The 11,128-nt window shown below is 38.7% G+C and overlaps 1 long non-coding RNA gene across 1 annotated transcript; it reads left to right on the top strand.

The window, feature by feature from the left end:
- The first annotated feature begins 1,463 nt into the window (after positions 1–1,463).
- Positions 1,464–2,599, top strand: LOC133723391 (uncharacterized). The gene is made up of 2 exons (XR_009852974.1): positions 1,464–1,769; positions 2,127–2,599. It is a non-coding gene; the product is annotated as an uncharacterized LOC133723391 (long non-coding RNA).
- The last annotated feature ends 8,529 nt before the right edge of the window (positions 2,600–11,128 follow it).

Raw genomic sequence — 11,128 nt, 5'->3', positions numbered from 1 at the left:
AATATACCAAAACCATGCAAGTGGTCTGGTGGTTGGGTCATTCATCTGCATATGCTTTGGGAGGGGTTCGAGTCTCCTCAACCTCAAAGTTAGAATTAATTTTGGATTTTTCTATATTCTGTTGCCCAGGGTCAGTTTGGGAATTTCATTTCCGTGTGGGCCTCACTTTTGATGAGTTGGAAATGCCATATCAGCACTTAACGTCTGAAATTGACGGAATTGAGTCGGAGGGACCTATTGGACGAGAATATGATAGTGCGGGGGTGTTTTTGATGAAATTGAAAGTCGAGGGACTGAATTGATGTTCGACCAAAACCACAGGGTACTAAACAGTATTTAGTCCTTGAGAAAACAACTCAGTTGCATTTTCCAAGGGGATGCGAAGTAAAAATTCCTAGTGTTTGAATTTACGTTTATTTTTCGGTCTAGGTCCCTCTCCACCAAAAAAAATATATATGAGAGTACAGGGTTCAGATTTTCCGTCTTTCCACTTTTGGCAATTTTTTTTTTCCTAACCGTGTGTACAGTGTACTTAACAAATATTGAAAAAAAAACAAATTAGGTCTTAACAAAGAGCTAAATTTTAAACCACAAATTTGCAACTCTAAACTTTTTAAAAACAGTTCATGATCCTAAGTCATGTAACAAAGATATTATGTCAAGTCATGTTTCATAAAAAATTGATAAAAAAGTTGTGCCTTAAATATGAATTACAGTATGAATATATAACCATATGGTGTGCCTCAAGTTGATAAATCATTTCGCAATTGACTATATTACTAATTCTCATCACACTGTTCATCGGTTTAGTAACAATGTCGACTCAAGCCGAGCCAACTAGGGATGGCAATGGGGCGGGTTGGGGATGGGATCACAATACCATCCCTATCCCCGGGGTCATTCTCTACCCCCCATCCCCAATAAAAATATATTGGGGATTCCCCATCCCCATCCCCACTGGGGACTAAGCCTCCAAACCCGCCCCAAATTCCCAATAAGAATTTAATAAATAAAATAATTTTTTCTCATATTGTCTTTTTTAAAATCAAAATCTACAACAAATAAATTTAAAACATGATTAGATTCATAAATCATAATTCAATGAGTGCAAAAGTCAAAATATCATTAAAGTAAAAGTGTAGCCATTAAAGTAAAGTAGTAAATAATATATTTGTGATTTATATTATAAAAAATAAATTAAAATATATGTATATATTATTGGGGCGGGTTTGGGGATGTGGATCACAATACCATCCTCGCCCCATCCCCAATTTTCGATAGCAGGGATTGGGGATCCCCATCCCCATTCCCCATTTGTCCCCGAATTCTCCCCCCATTAGGGGGGGGTATCCAATGGAGCTCCGCCCCGCTTGGGATTTTTGCCATCCCTAGAGCCAACAATGTGAAATGACGATTTTGCCTTTTTTTTTTTTCCGCCCTAGGTATAAAAATCCGATCTTCTTTCCTCTCTCTTGCTCTCCTTGCTCTCTATCTCAAATCTCGATCAAAAGATTTGATTGAGATTGAGCCAGTTGCACTAAGTGATAGAGAGAGACAGGGACGATTGTTCTTCTACCCTGTTCTTATTTTCATTTTTTTGCTGGATGCAGACAGAGAGAGAGAGAGAGCGAAGAGTGCAGAGGAGAATAGAGGGAAGCTGTCAGGGAGACCATCAAACCAGGGTTTTACTGTTGCAACGATACAGAGAAATTTCCCCCAAACGATCTCTCTCCAGATGCTTCGTCTTCGATCAAGTTTTAATTTCATAGGTACTATAGCTTCAATCTTTTGCTTTGTGCCTCTTCTTATCTGGGTATTGCTTGCTTTCTGGGTTCGTCAAGTAATTGGTCTTGTGTTTCGTAAATTTGTGCTCTTGGAGTAAATTATGGTGTTGTTTCTCAACTGATATGAGTTTGATTTGTGAGATTTGGTGAATTTTAGAGACATATTTGGTTATTTTAGTTTGCATGTGATTTTGTTGAATTTTTTCTTAGTTTCTGGGAGTTGTTCTTCGTACTGTGCTCAACAGAGAATCGGAGTTTAGATAGGATATTTTTGTTTTTCTCTGTAAATTTTCTATACGAGTATGATTTTTGAATTCTGATACAAGCTTTGTGCTTTCATAGCCATTAACGCAATATAAGAGCTTAGTTGAGTAAGGGAAACTGCAACATGATCCAAACCAAGAAGCCGTGGCTTCTCAATTGAAAAACTTGCTCAAGAGGTCAGGGCAGTATGAGAAAGATATGGAGGAATATCATGCAAGAGTTTTTCAATTTTAAGCTTAATTTTTAAGTTTGAGGATTGAAAGCTTGAATCTTTATTTTCAAGTTTTGCGATCAAGCCTTGCGAATTGGGAGAACAAGAGAGTGTGGCGGAGGATTTTAATGGAGGAAGCTGAGAATAAGCAGAAGATAAGCAGAAGGACGACATGTGGACATCAATGAACAACCAAAGGAACAAGCTTTTCCAGACATGGATGTCCAAGGCTCCTACAAGATTGTGGAATAAAATTTAGTTTTAAGTAGTGAAACTGTATAAAATATTTAAAAAGTGTTCAAACCATTATGCTATTAGCAATGTAAAAATTTTCCATATAGCTCTAACAGCTTTTTCTCTAACCTAGCCGGCAACTAGGGTTTCTAGTTCGGCGGCGGCGACGTCATCCTTCGGGCTGGACCCCGTCGAGAGTAGTGGCAGCTGCCGTCTGGTCCTCTTCATGATTCGAGGCTTTCTTCTGATCGATTCGTGCATAGTTTTTGTCGGAGCTTGTCGCTAGGTTTGTCAACGATCTAGTGCAGGCGATGGTGTGACTCGAATCTTGAAGATTGCTCAGCTTGATTCTTGCATTGAGTGGATCGACGGTGTTCTAGGGAGTTAGAAGAGGTTTTGCACCAGCTTGGGCTCCCTGGTTTTCAGCCTTGGTCGAGTGTCATGGTGTGGACGAGTAGCGTGCAGGTTAGAAAGTAGCGCGGTCAGTCAAGCCGGGGAGGCAAGGGGGCGTGCTTCTTGTTCTGGCGAATTGGTGCACTCGATCTGATGTTGTGGTCGAAAGGTTTGCCATCGGAAGACATGACGGCGGCGGAGGCAGCAGTGCAGGGAGGCCCCTCCTCCGTTTTCTTAGGTTTGGGTCTGGATCTTTGGGCCTGGGCTCAATTTTCGGTTGATGGGGCAGGGGAGCTTTCCTGCTAAAGAAGACTTGATTTGGGCTTGGGCCTACGGGCTTGAGCTTAGGTCAAGGTAATCTGGGCCCTAATGTATTAGGATATTGAGTCTGTGTGATGTTGGATTAACTTCTATGAGTCATCTATGACGTTTCTAGTGTTTTGCTTGTACCACAATTGCGTGATTGATAAGTGATGGCTAATTGAATGATTTATTTTCTATAGAAGCCGAGGTTTTTTCATTCTTGTATAGGCTCGCTTAAATGTGAGCATCCTAGTGATCTTAATGGTTTGCTCTAGCTTAGGTAAGTAATTCGGATTTTCTTGCCGGATTTCTTATGTAAGTTTTTGTAGACTCTAGCCTTTGACTATAAATCTAATGAATTCAACTTCTAATTTAAAAAAAAAAGATTATGCTATTACGTTCTTGTACTAGGTATTCATCAAATTCTATCCTTAACCCTCTACATAGCTCTCTCTAGGCGAATGACAAAATGGAAGCATAATTGATCTAAATTCTCAACAAAAAGAGATTGGATGTTAAAGTTTCTAGCAATGTTATAATATATATTTTGTACTCTTCGAGATTACGAGCATAAATCTGCCAGGCCAAAAGACATTACCGTTGGAAGGTGAGAGCAAAAGAAAGTTGCAGCCCATTTTTATTAATTTCCCCCCTTTTTCATTGTATTTAGACTCTTTAAGCATAGATATGGTCTTCAATATTTCGTTCTGTATAAACCTTTTGGATACTTATGAAGGCGCTATTTTTTTTTTTTTTTTGACAAGGTGGATACTTATGAAGTTAGGAGGTAGTCTGTGTAATTTATATCTCATTAGGTGTTTTTGTTTCATATACTACCTCTCTACTACGGTGGCACCTATTTGCATTTTTCTAATGAAGATTTCACATATTGGAAATGTTAAACCTCTTTGCACTACCCTTTTTGTGTTTGCTTTTGGCTGATCAAGCAAATGTTAATTGCAGTTCTTTGTAAATCTGAAATGAAACTGGCAGATCGATGACACCATCGAGTTAATTCCTGATAATAAGGTTAGTTGTCATTATGTATACGTCTTTACTTCCTTGGTTCTGTTTTTCATTTGACAGGAAAAGGAAGCAACTGTTATTGACGGTAATGAAACAGAAACGGGTCATATAATTGTCGCAGGTTTCTTTTGCACCATCAATTTGCAAAGACATATATATTCAAGTTGGGGAGGTGTCTATTTATTACTTTGTCTATCATGATGTTGATGAATAATATATTCTTAACAAACCCGCAGCATCGCACGGGAAGATTACCTAATCTCGAGTTACCGAGTGTTAAGGCCTTCTATGCAATTATTAGCAATAGAATAGTCATCTTATTTGGTTCGATGTTCTAGTAAGGAGAAAATGCATGGGAGAAGAACTTGTCCGACAAATCCACTTTAGCATGACCTAAATGAACTTTTGGAGACTTATGTTATGCAAATGACAACGGAGTTGGTTACAGAGTAATAATATACTTTAAAATATACACATGATTAGATTCCCAGACACGATAATGGCACGTTTACTTACTTGGAATGGAAAATAATCATGAATCGGAGACAAGTGGAATGGGAGAAGAAATGAATCGGTATTGATTCCGGAGGAATGATTCCTAAACTCATCTCCCCCCTTCGTAATCGAATTCCTGAGTATTCAGGAATCGATTCCTGATAAATAGGTGGGACCTACACCAATTCTGATTCCTTATGTGTTAGTAAACACATGAATTCTTTTACCTGGAATCATTCCGATTCCTTTATGTGTTAGTAAACACAGGGGTGTTTTTACTCCGTAATCATTCCATTACATTCCATTCCATTCCAAGTAAGTAAATATGCCCTAAGAGTGTCCACATTTGTATATCTCCAGTTGGGCATGATTAGGACGCTGGTGGATTTTGTGTATGAAAGAGATAGATATGAGAAATTTCTCTTATTGATCTTTTTAGGCATGTAAAAGTGACTTTGTTATATTGCCCCATGAATTGTGAAAGGAACAACTGACCAAGTATGAATTCAATATAATCTCTTTCCATGTTTTTAACGAGTGACAAATGACGGGGCCCTTTTGTCATTTCCCTAATTCCATTTTCATTGCACTCCTGATGGGAGTCATGGGACACAGTGGATAAACGACATTTTAAGCACTATAGTTCTGATATTGTGAATGATATTCAGAATTGAACCGATTTAGCCGACTCTTATAATAATTACAAAAAAATAAAAAAATTTGGGATGAGATTATGAGAAATTATATAAACTCCACAACAGACATCAAAATTAGTCCGTCTTAAGGGACATAATTTTCACTAAGAGGGTATATATTTAGCTCCACCCATAGTGATTTTGGTGGTCTCCGATCAGACTCATTAAACAGTAGGATTCCTTGTATGCAACTCTGAGTCGAATGTTGGACTCCCGAAAAAAAAGGTAAAGAGAGCGAGAGAAAAAGAAGGGGGAAAAAAACTCCATTGAAAGAAATCATGCATGTGTGTTGGAGACTCTAATTGGCACATTGATAGGTTAATTCTATCCACCTAAATAGATGCACAAAAATGCATATAACTTAACCATACAAGAGTGTAGAAAGTAGTATGGACAAGTAGGGATCATTCCCACAAGAGATTGTGGTCTAATAACTAATCTAAGATTCAAAATAATATAAAACATAAACTGTCCATTTAGAAAGAATGACTGGAAGACGACTCTAAACTACTCTAAATGTCACGAAAATTTACAAACAGACTATAGATAGCACAAGCTAACTACTAACAAAGTTTGGTGATATTTGAAGAAGTTTTGGTTGGTGAAATAATTATATAAAAACAAAACACTAAATGACTCCGAAAATAATAAAAAGAGGTTTTGATTTACGGTTTTGAAAATCAAAGAAATACAAGTTTGGGGTTTTGCATCCACCATCAATCAATCATGCAAACTAATTGTAATACCCCGAAAAATCCAAATTAAATTCCGTGGATTTTTTAGAAATGATTTCACGATAGTGGGAGCGAGTACGAGGCTCGGAGAAGTTGTGGAATTAGTTCGAACGATTAATTTTCGAAAACGAACGTTATTTAGGGGCTCGCGAAAGTTGACTTTTTATACGTTCAAAATTTGGGAAAACTTCCTTCATGAAAGTTGTAGAGCTTGTCGATACGATCTTGTGCATATGTGGAACGCAATATTCGGAGTTCGTATGAATACGTTATGAATATTTGAAAATTGAGATTTTTCTATAAATAGTCAAAAAATCCAAATTCTGTCATTAAGGACAGAAAAATTGGTTTTTTGCGGAACAGCCCCCGGTTCTCTCTCTCTCTCGCTCGAAAACCCTTCCCAGGCCGGCCGACCCGCTGACCCGACCCGGCCCCATCTCTCTCCTCCGGCGTTCTCCGGCCACGACCCGGCACTCACTATGATCGCCGCAAGCCGCCCAGCTGCCTGGTGCCCTCCGCTTGCCCCGCCGTCGTCGCCAAAGCTGGATCGAAGGAGCCCAGCCGTGCGAAACCGACCCGACCGGAGAACCAGTTTTTCGGCGTCTCCTCGGCCGATCCTTCCTATTTTCGTGATCTCCTCCTCCCCCTGATCATCCTCATATCCTCCTTGCACGACGATTTTGAGTGTAGAGTGAAGGATCACGAATTGAAAATTCGACGTCCCTGATTCAATCTGGAAATCTGATCAGACGGCCCAGATTAATCCAACTTCCAAGCATGATCTAGGACGATCTAGGCCGAACCAGACTTAGCTCCAGGTATGAAAGTTGATCACCCTTTTATTTTGAAGAAGTTTGTAGTTGACGACTTTTGCATCGGAGGTGGTTGACCCGGCGTTGACTGCCGCCGTTGACCACCGGTTGACCAGTAGCTTGTGGCGGCGCGTGGTGGCGCGTCCAGCCATATTTTGGTGTTTTGTTTTCAGTTTATTCATCTACGCATCGATACGGTCGTTTGGATATATTATAAGGTCATTTTGGAGAAAGTTGATGCATGCTAGGGTTTCGGTTTTTATGCATTACTTTCGGTTTACGATCTGCGAAGATCTGACCGTCGGTTTTGCTTCAAATTTTAATATGTTGATCGTATGACTGTCCCGATGACTTTGTGTGGTCACGGGCGAAGATCCGACCGTTGGATCTTCGTATAATTGAGAAATGGTGATTCGGAAAGCGATTCGTGAGAATCCGACCGTCAGATTTTCGTATAATTTTGTGGAGATGTTTGTAAGGACGATTCAGGAAGATCTGACCGTTGGATCTTCGTGATAATTTTGGAGGATGATCCTGAGGGCGATCCGTGAGGATCTGACCGTTGGATCATCGTATAATTTCGATCCGACCGTTGGATCATCATTAAATTAGAATCTGACCGTTGGATTGTCGTTTGAGTATGTTTTTGAGTTGTTGGCTAAGTTAAGGTCATGTTTGATTAGGTGATTGACGGTCTCCCTTGGGTGAGCGGTTTCGGTGTGTATTGTGTTGAATTGAAGACGCAGCGGGAATATCGAGGTGAGTAAACCTCACGTGGTTCATATTACGAACCGAATAAATTTAATTACTTTATTTTGTCGTAATTGTGTGAAAATATTTATGAATTCATAAATATTTGTTTTAAATCATATGGGCTTGATCAACTACGGTCCATAGGTAAGTAAAATGTATTTAAACTATAAAAATGAATTTCACGATTTTATTGTGTGGACTATAGTTGGTATTAGTGATTATCCCTGAGCGGATAATTACGTATATATATATTTATGTGGAATATATATATGGATGGTGTGGCATTGTGGTATGTGGATTATTGAATTGAATATTTACATATGTCGGAAACATATATGTATTGGTAGAATTGTTGTGATGCAAACAATATTTGTGAGTGAGTTCATATATTGTTTTTGGGTATGACTTTTCGGGAAACAATATGTCGTGGGAAATGGTATTTCTATTGTTTTGAAAAGTGTTTGAGGATTTGGGGAGTTGCAGGTTGTGATTTCTCCTTTTGGGTTGGGAAACATTTCAGGTCCGGTATGACCATTTTAAATGTTTTAATCTGACGACCGGTGGTCTGAGGATTTGAGAGTCACAGGTTGTGATTTCTCCGTTTGATTTGTTTTAACATTTTGGGTCCAGTGCGACTCGCTTAAATGTTTTGATCTAAGGGTCAGGTTGGCCTAAAGATCCGGGGTTTGCAGGTTGCATCCTCAGACAATATATCGTAATTACGCCTTTGGCCCGGTTAGTGATTTCGATCAGTTAGAGCTCTAGTCTGTCTGCCAACGTGTCCAGGTTGGACCGGATTTTCATAATGATTTGTTAGGTTAACATTTCCTATGATTTTGTCACGATGTGACTTGTAAGAGTCCTTTTGGTAAAAGGTGTTGAGTTTTGGATGGATTTATTAGTGTGAGTTGATGATGTTTTTAATTAATTTCCTTGTTAATTCTTTTGTTTAAATTTCTATTCTTTTTCTCTTTTCTTCTTTTTCGGTTATATTGTTTATTATCTCTATTTATTTCCTTGATCATTTCTATGGTTCGATTTCCCGTTTATTTCTCGTTTTCATTTTATTGTTTGTTTTTAATGTAATCTCCTGAACTAAATTATATGCAGGGATTACTATGACTTCTGATTTTATGTGTGTTGGTTATTTCCTGAATTAATTTTCTATGCATGATTAATGTTCTTATTAGTTTAATTGGGAAGTGCAGTGATGGATGAGACTTGTAGAAAGTTGAGAAATATTATTCCGTATTGTGGGGATAAAGACATCTTGTTAAGAGTAGAGATGAGTGATTCATTTGATTTCTTTGTGTGTGATTTCAAATGATTTGGAGTTAATGATTTTGGTGATCGATTATCGAGATTGTGGTTTTCTTTGTGGATGTTGAAATTGTTGGTTGTTACTTGAGTTAAAAGTACTGTGTTATAATAAATCAACCATTCTTTCTTTTACTCATACTGGCTGTCAAAAGCTTACCGGGTTTTGTGTTGTTGCAATCCCGGTACACTATTCAAACGGTGTAGCGGATAATCCTACAGGACTGGAGAATTCAGGAAGGTGATCGAACCGTGTAGAGTAGCTGCTTTGTAATACTCTGATTTTCAGTTGTGAGGTTTGTTATGCTCATTAGAGCTTTACAATTTACTTTGTACGAGTGAGTTGTAATAATTAACTCGAGGTCTGCGAGTTTTGAATTTGAGCGTGAGTGGCGAGGTTGTTTCTGAGAAAAAAAAATTCAGAACGTTTATTTGTTTAAGTTGTTTAATTCATGTTTCGGATTTGAATTTGTTATTCAAAATTCGGGGCGTGACACTAATCATGTTCAACGCAATTACATTTATCTATGGATGAAGATGCTCAAGTTAATCTAACGCCTGAATTAATCTATTGTTTTTCCTTGTGTGTTAGGTGAGAGACGTTCTACACCTAACCTATTTTCTAAAATGCAACCTAGGTTGATGTAACTCTAGATTTAATACAAATAAATCATTACGCAATAGAAAAATGAGACATCACAAGGAATCTTGAGTACGACGCATCTTAGTTAACCTAGAAACCTAATCTCTTGCCTTGTAGACAATTTACTACTCTAGAACTTTCAACGGAACCCTCGTAACAAGGCAATGGCAATGATTATTTTTAGCAATTAAACCCTAGATATGCATACTAAGCGTGCGCTCAAAGTAAACATAAAAAGAATTCATCGATGTAAAGACACAAAATAGGTTCTCATCCAATAGATAAACAAAACTAATTGTAACAATTTTACAATATGATTTGGGGATTCAAAAGCCCTTAACTACTAAAGAGTTAATTATTCATGGAAAGAAAAATAAAACAGAATAAAGGAGAAAGAGGTTGTAGCAACGGCTATGGGGGAAGAGATGAGAGCTTTTCTAGATGTTGCACAACCCTTTTATATTGCTCCTTGAGCCTCTTTGATTCTCAAAAAGATTCCTTGAATTGTAGAAAAATTCATCTTCTTAATTTTCTGGTTGAATTAGGATTTCTCCACGGATTGGGTCTAGACTCCAAGGTTTTCCTTATTTCTACATCTTTCCTCCAAATTATCTCCTTCTTGTATATTTTCTCCAAAAAATCTAATAAACATAAAAATAAATAAATAAATAATTAAGATCCACAAAATATTACGTAAAAAAGCGAGAGGAAAACCTTAGAAAAAAAAAAACTCTCTCTCTCTAGGAAGCCGTTGGCAATGCTGGTGTTTGTCCGGCTGTGCCCCGGCGTTGGCGACGACCTCTGGCCTAGCCGACGCACGAGGAGTGTGGCCGGACGGGTTGCTTGTTTGATGGGCGTGCCTAAAGCTCAGAAGATGGGATCGGGAGGTGCTCTGCATCTTCTCTCTTGGTGGATGGGATGGGCTGAGTCGTGGCTGCAGGTTGGGTTTGGAGGGAGATTGGGACCTTACCGGGTCGGAGCAGTGTTTGGTGGGTGTCGGCGGTCGGCGGGCCAACTTCGATGGATGAGATCGGAAGTTGGTTGGTTGGCTGGTGATGGTGATCGGACGATTGTTTCAGATCTTAAGGTAAAGTTTTCAAGTACTGGTTGGTGTGGGGTAGGAAAGGCGATGGTTGGCATCAATCGCTGATGGTTGGACAGCGTTGAACCCCAATGCCAGTGTGATAGGAGCATAAAATGCGACGAATTTATAGTTTAATCCTTTACACTTTTGCTTAGTTATTTCGTTAAAAAGATCAAACTAACTTTGTTATTTTCTTAGGAGGTTTGTGGATCAACCATGGAAAAATAGGAGCTCAATTGTGGCAAGTTAAGGCTCAGATGTATAATACTGATGCAAAAGATGAAGGACAACCATTTATGTGGTCAGAAACAAGAAGGGAAGCTTGTGGAAAAATTCGTGCAAAACAGTTGCTGAGAAGCAAAATATGAAAACTGGAATCT

Source organism: Rosa rugosa, chromosome 7 (genome assembly GCF_958449725.1).
Source record: "Rosa rugosa chromosome 7, drRosRugo1.1, whole genome shotgun sequence".
Taxonomy (NCBI): domain Eukaryota; kingdom Viridiplantae; phylum Streptophyta; class Magnoliopsida; order Rosales; family Rosaceae; genus Rosa; species Rosa rugosa.
Note: the sequence above shows the minus strand (reverse complement) of the source record. Positions and strands in the feature narration are given on the sequence as shown.